General features: G+C 44.9%; 1 long non-coding RNA gene across 1 annotated transcript; it reads left to right on the top strand.

The window, feature by feature from the left end:
* Positions 1 to 119: 119 nt before the first annotated feature.
* On the top strand, positions 120 to 7,465 carry LOC138849255 (uncharacterized). Its single transcript, XR_011387788.1, has 2 exons — positions 120 to 605; positions 1,773 to 7,465. It is a non-coding gene; the product is annotated as an uncharacterized lncRNA (long non-coding RNA).
* The last annotated feature ends 4,107 nt before the right edge of the window (positions 7,466 to 11,572 follow it).

Here is an 11,572-nt window from a genome sequence, read left to right as displayed (position 1 = left end):
TTCCAGGGAAACCCTCCCCGAAGGCAACAATATTCAATAGTAGGAAGGAGAGCACCGATCAAAGAGGAGAGGAAAAGCAGGCTTCCAAAGGCTCCCGGGACTTCCACGAGGCTCACCCTAAAAAAGAGAGCCCGGGTCCTGGCTCAGAGGTTACACCACGGCTGAGGCCTCGGGTGCAAGGAGCCTCGCCCTCGGGAAGGGACCGGCAAGTGTCGGCGGCCCGGGCCTGAAGCTCCGAGAGCGGTCCCTTTTCCTACTCACTTTTCCTGGCTGGGAATCGGGCGAGCAAAGAGCAGGGAGGTACCCGGGCGAAAGGCAGGGAGCTGTGCCCGGCGCCACCCAGGACGCCGCTGGGGCAGCAGGACCGAGCGCGGCGCGGCAAGCAGCGTCCGGGACTCCGGGCCAAGGGGGCAGCCGCGCGGGGCGCGACCCTGGCCCGGCCATCTGTGTCCGTCCGAGCGCATGGGGGACACACGGCGGCCGCCCCTCGGGTCCAGGACCGGCACCGACGGAGGGGCGAGCCCGGGGCTAACTCCACAACTTGCCGGGCCCGCTGCCCGGGGGCCCCCCGAGTTCTCGGGTTGGGGAAGATCCGGACCCGAAAGGTGAGGCGGGGTTTTCCCCCCACGCCGAAGCGATTCCTCGCCGCCGCCGAGCCCACCCCGCCGCCTGCGTTCGCCCCCCGCCGCCGGCTGCGCTGCCCTCGCCGCCCCGACGCCCCCCGAGGCCCTGCCCGCCAACGCCAACGCCGCGGCGGGCCGCGCTCCGGGGCCGTTTCCGGCGGCGCGGGCTGCTGCTCCTGAGAGCCCCCCGGCCGCGGCCGCCACTCACCCGAGGCCGCCGCGGCTCCAAGCCTCCGGTTCCGTCAGGCTTACTCCGCAAAAGGGGCCCCGGCGCCCCGTCCTTTCCCCGGCGCCCGGGCGAGCTCTTCCCTCCGACCAGCAGCGCTGCCCAGCGCAGCGGCGGACGCGAGGCCACGGGCGGGCGGGCGCGCGCGGGCGGGCAAGCGGGCGTGGGGCCGGCTCGTCCCTCCGCCTCGGCCGCCGCCTCCTCCTCCTCCGCCGCCGCCACCACCACCACCGCCGCCGCCGCCGCCGCCTCCTCCCGAGTTCGGGGCTCTGCTGCAATGTCTGCGAGGCTGACTTTGAGCGCCTCGCTCGCCGCCCGCCCGCAGCCGCGCTCCTCCCTCCGCCGCCGAGTCCGCCGCGGCCCAGTCCCTCCCCTCGCCGCTCCACGCCATTCAGCTCTTCAGCCAAGTTTCTTAACCCTTTTTTCCCCCTCCCTCCTATTGTCACTGGGGCAGGAAGCTGGCGTTCGGTCCCGGCAGCTCGCAGGAGCTGGGGACCCCCCCCCCCGGTTTTTGTTGTCCTGCTCCTCGCCTGCCCTCCAGATGGCCGGGCCGGGCTGCAGGGCCCGGAGGTCCGCGGTGCCCGGGAAAAGTGGGTGCTCGGTGTAGTCCCCTCGGCTCGCGGCTCGCTCCAGCCGCCCCCCGCCGTTGCACGCGCCTGGACAGCTCCTCCTTGGGGCCGTGGGGATCATTCTCTTTCCCCAGGCCAAAGGGCTCGCATTTGGGGTACAGCCTGGGGGGGCCCTGGACGCCCCCCGTGTTCCCGCCTGGGTGCTGGCGCCTTAAGTGTCTCCCTCCTCCCATTTTTATCCCACAACACGCGTCCCCCCCCCCCCCAGCTTGCACCTCCTTGTAATCCATGTGTCCTGCTTTCATCTTGGGGGCCACGGGCACTAACTCGAGGTCACTGTGTCCCCGTGTCCAGCATGCAGCAGGCACCCAGTATTAACGTGGCGTGACTCCGAGAGGAAAACTAGGAAGGAGACCTGAGGAGTGCCCCGCTCGGCTCCCTGGACGGACGCAGGACCCAGGAGCAGGTCTGGGCTTCAGCTGCTTTGTCACCGCGAAGTCACCCCGGCGAGCCTGTCAGCCCAGCGACAGCCTCCCCGGGAAGGATCTGACCCCAGCGGACCCGGCCAAAGGAACGGGGCTGCCACTTCTTCGGCAGCCCTCCTGGGTTCCGTCCCCGAAAAAGAAATAACAATTACATCACGAGGCCGGGCGGCCGCGCGGGGAGCCTCTGGGTTTCCTGCAGCCGAATCTCGCTGAAGCCGCCTGGAAGTTGGGGAGGCTCCAGAAGGGTGAAGCCCCAAAGTGGAGGGAGGCGGGCGGGAGTCCTAGGAATCCATCCTGCCCCCCCTCTTCTCCTTGTATTTGCTGCTTTAAAAATCGAATGCTCAACGCTCCCCAAACATCTAAGTAGACCGATTAACGCCCCCTCAGCACCTCCCCAGATGTCAGGTTTCTTTCTGACTGGAGCAGCTAGCGTTTAGTAACTCGCCAGAAAAAAAAAAAAAAAAAAAAGAAAAAGAAAAAGAAAAAAATCACCAGGGGAAATGAGTGCTGTTGCTGAAATTGTTTTTTGCTTGACACAAAACAACTCAAGTACAGCTTAGCCTCACCCTAAACTCTGAAATGGCAAGCCCACGTAATAACACTTATTAGATCAGAGAATCGAGTGTGTGAGACACGCCAGTCTTATATGTAGGTCTCCTTAAGAATTTGCTAGCATTTGGAAGTTAGGGTTGCTAGTGTACTTTAAAAAAAAAAAAAAGTATGTATTCCAAGTCACAAAACCGTAATTCTATGCCTGTTATGTAACGGCTGTATTGTAAACTTAAGTTTTCATTTTACCTTTGAAAATATGAATGAGAGTTTTGGAAGCCCTCAGGATCTTGAATCGGGAAAGCAATTTTTCAAATGAATGTTTAATAAATGCAGCCCTTAGCACAGTGCTGGGCACATGGTAGGACTGTTTTGCTTAATGGTTATAGTGCATTTTAAAACAATTATTTCACATCTCCCTAGTGATTCAGCTGGGTAATCTGTCGTCATCTAATACAGTTTAAACCTCAGATAATAGCTTGTTATTTGCGTATACCACAGTCCGAAATCAGCTCAAGGCAAATTAGTAAAGGCTGCTGTTTTATAGTGCATAATTTATCAGGATTGATGGAAAGCAAACTCTTGCAGTTAAATGATGATCAGCATAATTGGAACTCGGCACTTCGGGGAGGAGTACAAAATTGTATTTGTTACACAGATTTTCTGAAATGTGTTATAAATATTTCTGTTTTCTTGAGCAGTTTATTGGACTGCGTTTGACATTTCCCTGAAAATTCAGTGTCAATTTTATTAAAAGTATTGAAGTAGGTTGTAGGAGATTCAAGAAATATATCAAGTTCCTTTTCTGTATGAGGCTTCTTCCTGGTAGGCAAGCTCTCAGGAGGTATATAAGTCACTGAACTGAACGACTTCAGGAGCTGTGACTTACGGATTATCTTGTGTGGTTTCTCTCTTCCCTGTCACTGGAAATCTGTTATCCTTTCCCTGCTACCAGCATCGCTACCTCTAACACTCTCTTGCCTCCTGATTGGAAGATTCTAGTCTGGGCAAACTGGGTATCCAGATAGCCTAATTTGTCACAAGTCTGTCTAAAGTAATAACCAAATAGGTTCCACACAAGGGAATGACAATGACGTATGTGCTGACCAGGGAGTAAGGCATAGGCACCTTACTTGCACAGCCTTTGGGACAGATATTTGGACCCCTCAAATGTTGTGTTTTTATGCCCCTCCTTTCATTCAAATTACAACATTCACTACATACCTTTTATTTCTCTTAAAAAAATTCCTTTTTATTTATTTTGCAGAGTGGGGGGAGAGAGAGAGAGAGAGAGAGAGAGAGTGAGGTCTTTCATCTGCTGGTTCATACTTGCAACAGCCAGTGCTGCTGAAACCAGGAACCAAGAATTCGATCCAGGTGTCCCACATGGGTGGCAGAGACCCAACTAGTTGAGCCATCACCACTACCTCTCAAGATGTACATTAGCAAGCAGCAGAGCTAGGCACCACAGGCGTCCCAGGAGGGTGTCTCAACTGCTGCACCAAATGCCTACTCCTCAACTGTTGCTTGTAAAAGCATTCTTTATGCTTCTAAACCAGGTTTCGCATCATTTACATTGGTGAATAAGCCAAGTATTGGTCCTGCCCTCTAACGCTAGCATTAAAAAGTCCACTGCCAAGGCTACTCACTTCTTATTTATGTTCTCAACCCCGCAGAAATCCAGCCATTGAAACCCTGAACTCTTTTATAATAGTGCATTAGTGTTAAATAAATTGCACATAAATGAATTCTTGTGGAATTCATTTTTACTTAATGATGCCAATGGTGTGGGGGAACATTTTCTTGTTGTTCATTGTTTTTAAAAAATCAATACCTAGATTTCCTGGCTACAAGAGTCATTGCAAGGATACTGGGACATTATATGTAATATAAGAAAGCCTATTCAGAAATTTGTATTTGGACACCAACTCTCCTTTGAACTGCTTGGGCTATGAAGAGGAAGCCATTCAGTTTATATGCTTGGACATTTAGGTATTATAAGCCCCAGGTTCCTATGGGATCAGATGCTTATTGTTCAGGCTCAGTATGCCTGCCCACCACAGAGACACAGTCTAAGAAGATATGCCTTTGATATGTTCCCTAAATCTCTCCCACATAACACTTTCCAAAGCATTTTGTGACTTGTATGTATTCCACCCTTGAATACCAGCAAAGATAGAGTCCATTTGCCTCTCATTCACATACAGAAACTTCCAACCACCTATCCCTGTACTCAGTAAACAGTAGGCATTCAGTAGATATTGGCCAAGATATAGTCATAGCCCAGTGAATAGGATGTTTATTTGGGATATGCATGTATAGTGAGCAAGTTGATAATATTTTCCAGAGAATACAATGCTCCAGCTGGCTATGAGAAGTTAGGAAGTATTTGACAAGCAGGCAAAGTAGGAAAGGGGTTCTCAGAGGAAATAGACCATTTAACTATAGAGAGGTATGTGAAAATGTTTTGAACCCATATGATGCACACTGGGTAAATTCTGACATCTGAGGGGGGAAACCAAACAGATCGGATGCAAGTAGGTGAGAGTGTGGGTGGGAGGGCAGGTACGGTGGGAAAATCACTATTTTCCTAGTTGTATTTATGAAATGCATGAAGTTTGTATTCCTTAAATAAAAGGTTTCTTTGGAAAAAAATTTAAAAACAAAGAATTAAAAAAAAAAAAAGAATCTCAGTCTAATTGCATGATTCATTATAGTCCCTTAGCTTCTTGAGCAATGTTGTCCAACAAAGACTTATACCACAAATGGAAGCTACAAATGTAATTTTAAATCTTCAAGTAGTCACATTACAAAGTACAAAGAGGTAAAGTTAATTTTAATAGTGTATTTTATTAAATCCAGTATACCCAGTATTTTCACTCTAATGTGTGTGTAGACAACCAAAATTACGAATTAGATATTTTCATATTATTTTATTCATACTAAGTCTTCAAAATCTGCTGTGCCTTTTACACTTGTAGCACATCTTGATTTGGACTAGTCATATTCAAGTACTCAACAGCCACATGTGACAAATGACTTTTGTATTAGAAAGCATCCTCTACAGAATGGAGGAAGATCTATGTCATCTTTGAAAGTATCATTAAAGGAAATTTTCAAGATGAAAGTCAAAATCTTGTTAAATCTAAGATTTCATTTTCATCTATTACCGGTGTTCATACTATGTTTTAAAGACCACTTTCATATGTCGAGGCTTTTATATCAATTAGAGAATCAGCAAAGTTTATATTTTATGTACTTGTGTCTTCATTAACCATACTGTAGTTAAAACTACTATCTCTATTAACTCTGGTGTGGACTGTAAATATAAACTCTCTTTATAGCAGAAATAAAATGCTGTAAATTTGGGTTGAATAAACTTAAAAAGAATCCAGTCTTTCCTAGAATAGGGAAATGTCTCTGTGCTAGTTACTGCCAGGCCTTGTCCTAGCTGTAGAAGCCAAGATGTTTGCTCTTTAATTCTTCCATGCCTAATGACTTTGTGCACTACAAAACCTACCTCAGCCTTTGTCTGAGGCAGTTTCCTACCTGAAGCTGTAGTAGGAAGAATGTTCTGCAGTTCTCTGAGTACAGAGAGGTCTGAAGAGCTAACATGAAGCTGTTTAAACATCCTGCCTGCAGGTCACTGTTCAGTTTTCCCCTAATGAGATTGGAGCCCTTTTACTTTCAATAGGGTTTGATTGCCAAGGACTGGCAAAACCCCGGCACTCAATGTCTATACGAAAGTGAATCCTGGAAACTAGATCTTCAAAAGTAAAGTCTGAAAATGGTTGTACATAGCAACCAAAATCATGATAGAAAAAGGCAGATACTTGAATGAAATGCAAATGTGGACGATGGCTTCTCATTCCTTCCCAAAACAAGAAAATGTCTCGTACAGTAAAAAGATTCCTAAGGCCAAGAAATCCCAATGAAGCAAAGAAACTCTGTTGATTTTAATTGTGTCAGTTTAATATACCTCAACAATTGAAAGTAAATGTTAAACAAACTCTATCCTTCTAATATTGCAATGAGGTTTATAAATCTCATTAATGTCTGGTCTTGCAAACATTTCTTTTTTGGAATTTAACAAACATACATTAGTATTATTAACCAACTGATAAAATATTATCTATTAATTTTATATATTCAGGTAGTCTTCAACTAAAGCAAAGTACGTTTTTCCCTTCTGCAAAGAAAGTGTCTGTAGGAAAGGAAGCTAGAAAGGAAACGTGATGTGTGCTTACGATTTGTTGAATAGTTTGACTCAAAAGGAATTGACATAGACACTGTTTTAAATTTTTTAGATTGAGAAACATACAAATCTTTTTTAAAGGTAGTTAATTTTATTATTGTTGAGATAACATATTTTTAATTTACATTATGGTCAAAGGCTTAATGCTCAACTAAACGAAAAGTTATACAAATAAAAAGTAAAAAGACAATAGATCAGCAAGTAAAATTTGCAAGGGCTATAAACAGCAATCAAATAAAAAGATGCTGAACCTCACTCATATGAAGTAAATTTTAAAATAGTCACAAAATAATTAAAATAATAGTATATATAACTCTTAATAATTTTTTAAAGATTTGTGTTTGTTTATTTGAAAGGCTTAGAGAGAGAGACAGACAGACAGATCTTCCATCCGTTGTTTCACTCTTAAGTGGCTACGATGGCTGGGCCTGAGCCAGGCCTAAGCCAGGAACTAAAAATTTCTTCCTGATCTCCCACGTGGATACAGGGGCCCAAGCACTCCAGCTGTCCTCCACTGCTTTCCCAGGTGCATTAGTGGGGAGCTGGATTGGAGGTGGAGTAGCGGGGACTCAAAGCAGTGCCCATTTGGGATGCTGGTGTTGCAGGCAGCAGCTTAACCTGCTGTCCCACCATGCTGGCTCCAACAATTTGTTTTACAGATTTAAAACAAAGTTTGAAAAAACACTGCATTTGCAACAAAACTGTTATACACAGGCATTTCTTTTTTCTTTTTTTTCCTAAATTTTTAAAAATTTTAGCTCCCAGGGCAGGTGCTGTGGTGTAGCAAGTTAAGTCACAGCCTGAAGTGCTGGCATCCCTCATGGGCACCAGTTCAAGTCCCAGCTGTTCCACTTCCGATCCAGCTCCCTGCTAATGCTCCAGGGAAAGCACTGGAATATGGTCCAAGTCTTTGGAACCCTGCATTTATGTAGGAGACCCAGATGAAGCTCCTGGTTTCTGGCTTTGGCCTGGCCCAGCCCCAGTCATTATGGCCATCTGGGGAGTGAACCAGCAGATGGAAGATCTTTCTCTCTCTGTCTTTCCTTCTTCCTCTCTGTAATGCTGCCTTTCAAAAAAATAAATTAAAAGGGAAAATTTAGCTCCCACGTATAGGGGAGAACACACAATATTTGTCTTTCTGTGTCCAGCTTATTTCATTCAACAGGATGTCCTACAGTTCCAACCATTGTGATGCACATGATAGAATTCCATTCTTTTTAATAGCTGAGTAATATTCGTGTGTGTGTGTGTGTGTGTGTGTGTGAAACCACATTTTCTTTACCCATTCATCTGGTAATGCATACCTTAGGTGATTCCATGTTTTGGCTATTGTGAACAGCCCTGCTATAAACATGGTGGAGCTGGAATCTCTTTTTGGTATATATTCAGTAGTGGGATTGCTGAATCATATAGCAAGTCTATTCTACTCTTTTAAGAACTTTGCATATCATTTACCACAGTGATTGCACTAATTTACATTCCCACCAATAGTGCATACGAGTTCCCCCTTTGCCACATCCTTGCCATCATCTGTTACTCTGTCTTTTGGATAACTGCCTTTCTGTTTGGTTTTGATTTGCATTCCTTTAATGACTGGTGATATTGAGCATTTTTTCATATTTTCCCTGGCTGTTTGTATTTCTTCTTTTGAAAACTGTCTCTTTGGGTATTTTGTCCATTCCTTAACTGAATTGGTTGCTTTTTGGTGGAGTTTTTTGTTTTTCAGTTCCTGATATTTTAATCCTCTGTTGGATAAGTAGCTTGCAAATATTTTTCCCATCCTGTGAGATGTCTTTTCGCTCTATTGATTATTTCCTTTTCTGTAGAAGCTTCTGAGTTCAGTATATTCCCAGTTGTCTAGTTTTGTTGTTGTTGCCTGTGCTTTGGGGCTCTTATCCAAGAAGTCATCACGTATACCAATGTTTCAAAGTGAAACACACAAACCTTACATAATTTATTTTGACAAAGCCAAAACAAAATTATTGTCACCCTTAAATAGGCATATACGTCTTTGTACATACGTAGCACACATGCGCTGCTATGGTTTGTCCCCCAAAGGTTTATGTGCTGAAAAGTTTGGTCGCCCTTGAGATAGTGCTAAGGCAGTGAAAACTGTAAAAGGTGAGGCCTCGTGGAAGACAATTAGGTCATGGGTGCTTCACCTTGGGAATGGATTAATGCTGTCCTGAAGAAATGAATGAGGACTATTAGCAGCGGATTAGTTCCCAGGAATGCAAACAGGTTGCTTTAAGACACACGGGCCCCTCCCTGCTCTCTAGCTTCCTTTCCCACCCTGTGGTCCCTTCTGCACTCAGCGTGTTCCCAGTCTGCTTCAGTGCCACGTTCTGATGCAGCCAAGACGCTCTCCTCAGGATGCTACCACCATACTGTTGGGACTTCCAGCTACCGGAATCGTGAGGCAAATAACACATCTTTTGCTTTTAAAGTACCCAGCCTAAGAGATTGTACTGCAACACAAAATAGACCAAGATACATACCCTAGGATTTCACACAATTCAAGGGGGAAAGTATAGCTTTTTTCAACAAATGGCGCTGACAACTGCATATCCACATGCAAGAGAATAGAATTGGACCTCTTCATATCATATGCAAAAGTTAGCTTAAATTATAGTCTTAAATGTGAAAACTAAGCTATGAAACTCTTAAAAAATTTATCAATAAAACCTCACAAATAAATATCATCTTATATATGACACTAAAAGCACAAGCGACAAAAAGATATAGTTTATTGGACTGAAATCAAACTGAAAATGTTTTGTGCCTCAATGGATACCACTGATAAAATGAAAAGACAACCCACAGATTGGGAGGAAATATTTAAAAATAATATATTTTATATGGGACTTGTATCTAGAATATACAAAGACTTCTCGCAATTCAGTAATAAAAAACAGAGGCTTAATCATTGAAATCAGCAGAGAAACTATTATTAAACACATGAGAAGGTCCTCCATATGATTAGCCACCAGAGAAATGCAAACTAAAAGCAAAATATGATATCACTTCACACTCAATAGTAATGGCTACAACTGAAAAAAAACAGATGAAAGTCAGTGTTGCTGATTATGCAATTAGAATCCTCAGTGGTTGCTCCCTATTGTTGCATGCAAAGCATCTCAAGTCTTAGTGGCTTAAAACAAGAAATACTTATTATCTAAAGTTTCTGAGGGTAAAGGATTCAGGATGGTTCTGACACAAGCTCTCTCCTATTGTGGTGACAACAGACTGCTGGCCAGGCTACAGCCATCTGAAGGCCTGCCTGGGTCTGGAGGATCAGATTTCAGGAAGGCTCCCTCACATGACCCTTGGCAGGAGGCCTCAGGTCCTCACCATTTGGGCCCTTCCTTAGGTGGCTTGGGTACCCTTATGATGTGACAGCTAAGTTCCACTCCAGCAAGCTATCCAAGAGAGATCCATGGTGAAGTCACAATGTCCTTCATGACCTGGACTCCTAATTCACACATGGTTACTTCCATTTTACTCTGTTAATTGCAAATGAGTCACTAAGTTCATTCCACACTCAAGGGGAAGGTCATTTTGAAGGGAGGAATATCAAACAATTTGTGGACATATTTTAAAACCACCACAGTAGGCAGTTGGCATTTTCTTCCGTGGCCTGCATCTTTGGTTTCCCAAACAGAAATACATACATTGTTCTCATACACGAAGTAGGCTCACTGCCTTCCTCAAGGGAATAAGAAAGACCCAAATCTCTGCCAGCCACCACATCAAATCTCTTGACCAAGATTTCTGGGTTATATGTAGCCTTCTGCAAAAGGCACAGATTGGGTAGCCAATAAGCGAAAGATACATTGTCAGCCACCAGCATGCATAAATTTTCAATGGTGAAGGGACAGGATCATTGCAATAAGCCTTTCTATTTGGGAAAGAGAGAAGGAGAAACAAACATGAGTCCCATCCCATAATAATTACCAAAACATACTGAGCAGTAGTAGCCAGGACCCTCTATCCAAGCACTGCAAAACAATTCCTTGGTTGGCTAACTTGGTATCCTCCGATTTTTTTTATATTTCTTTTTTCTTTTTGAAGATTTATTTATTATTTATTCGAAAGGCAGAGAGCGGGGGGGGGGGGGAATCTTTTATCTGTTGATTCACACCACCAAATAGCTGCAATGGGTTGGGCCAGGCCAAAGCCAGGAGTCCGGAGCTTCTTCCAGTTCTCCCGCATGAGTGCAGGAGCCCAAATACTTGGGCCATTATTTGCATCTTTTCCCAGGCACATTAGCAGGATTTGAAGTGGAGCAGCCGGGTCTCCTAGCACACATATGGAATGCCACCAATGCAGGTGGTACCTTAACACACTATGCCACATTGCTGGCCCCTCTGATTATTTCTATTGAATATTCTCATTTGTCCCTTGCCCTTGGTTGTCCCTGAATCTGCCCTTGGGATTTTTATACTTGATAATTTTCTTTGACAAATGTTATCTGAGTTAGGCACAGGAGAGGATAGCCTTCTTGGAGAGCTCAAGGGTTTTGAAATATTGCAGCACAGGGATGGTTTGAAAGTTTTAACAATCAGAGACTATTGCAGACCAAGTCTGATGTTTCTTTGGAAAGTTAATTCCTTGGAACACTTAGCAGTCTTGGTTTGTTTCTATTCCATGTACAAACTGGAATAACCAAAATGTTGCACACAGGGCTTTCAAGGCTGTTTTTATTTACTAGATTCTGTTCTGTGCTTATACCTCCAGTCCTTAAATTAATGGTAGCTACCTTGAGATCATTTGAAATAATAGGCTTAGGAAGGGAGGCTATACAATTTATCACCTCTTGCCAACAACATCACTGCTGCTTTATGATAAGGCAAGTGTCTTACCTC

Source organism: Oryctolagus cuniculus, chromosome 4 (assembly GCF_964237555.1).
Source record: "Oryctolagus cuniculus chromosome 4, mOryCun1.1, whole genome shotgun sequence".
Classification (NCBI taxonomy): domain Eukaryota; kingdom Metazoa; phylum Chordata; class Mammalia; order Lagomorpha; family Leporidae; genus Oryctolagus; species Oryctolagus cuniculus.
This window is presented reverse-complemented; position numbering and strand designations above follow the sequence as displayed.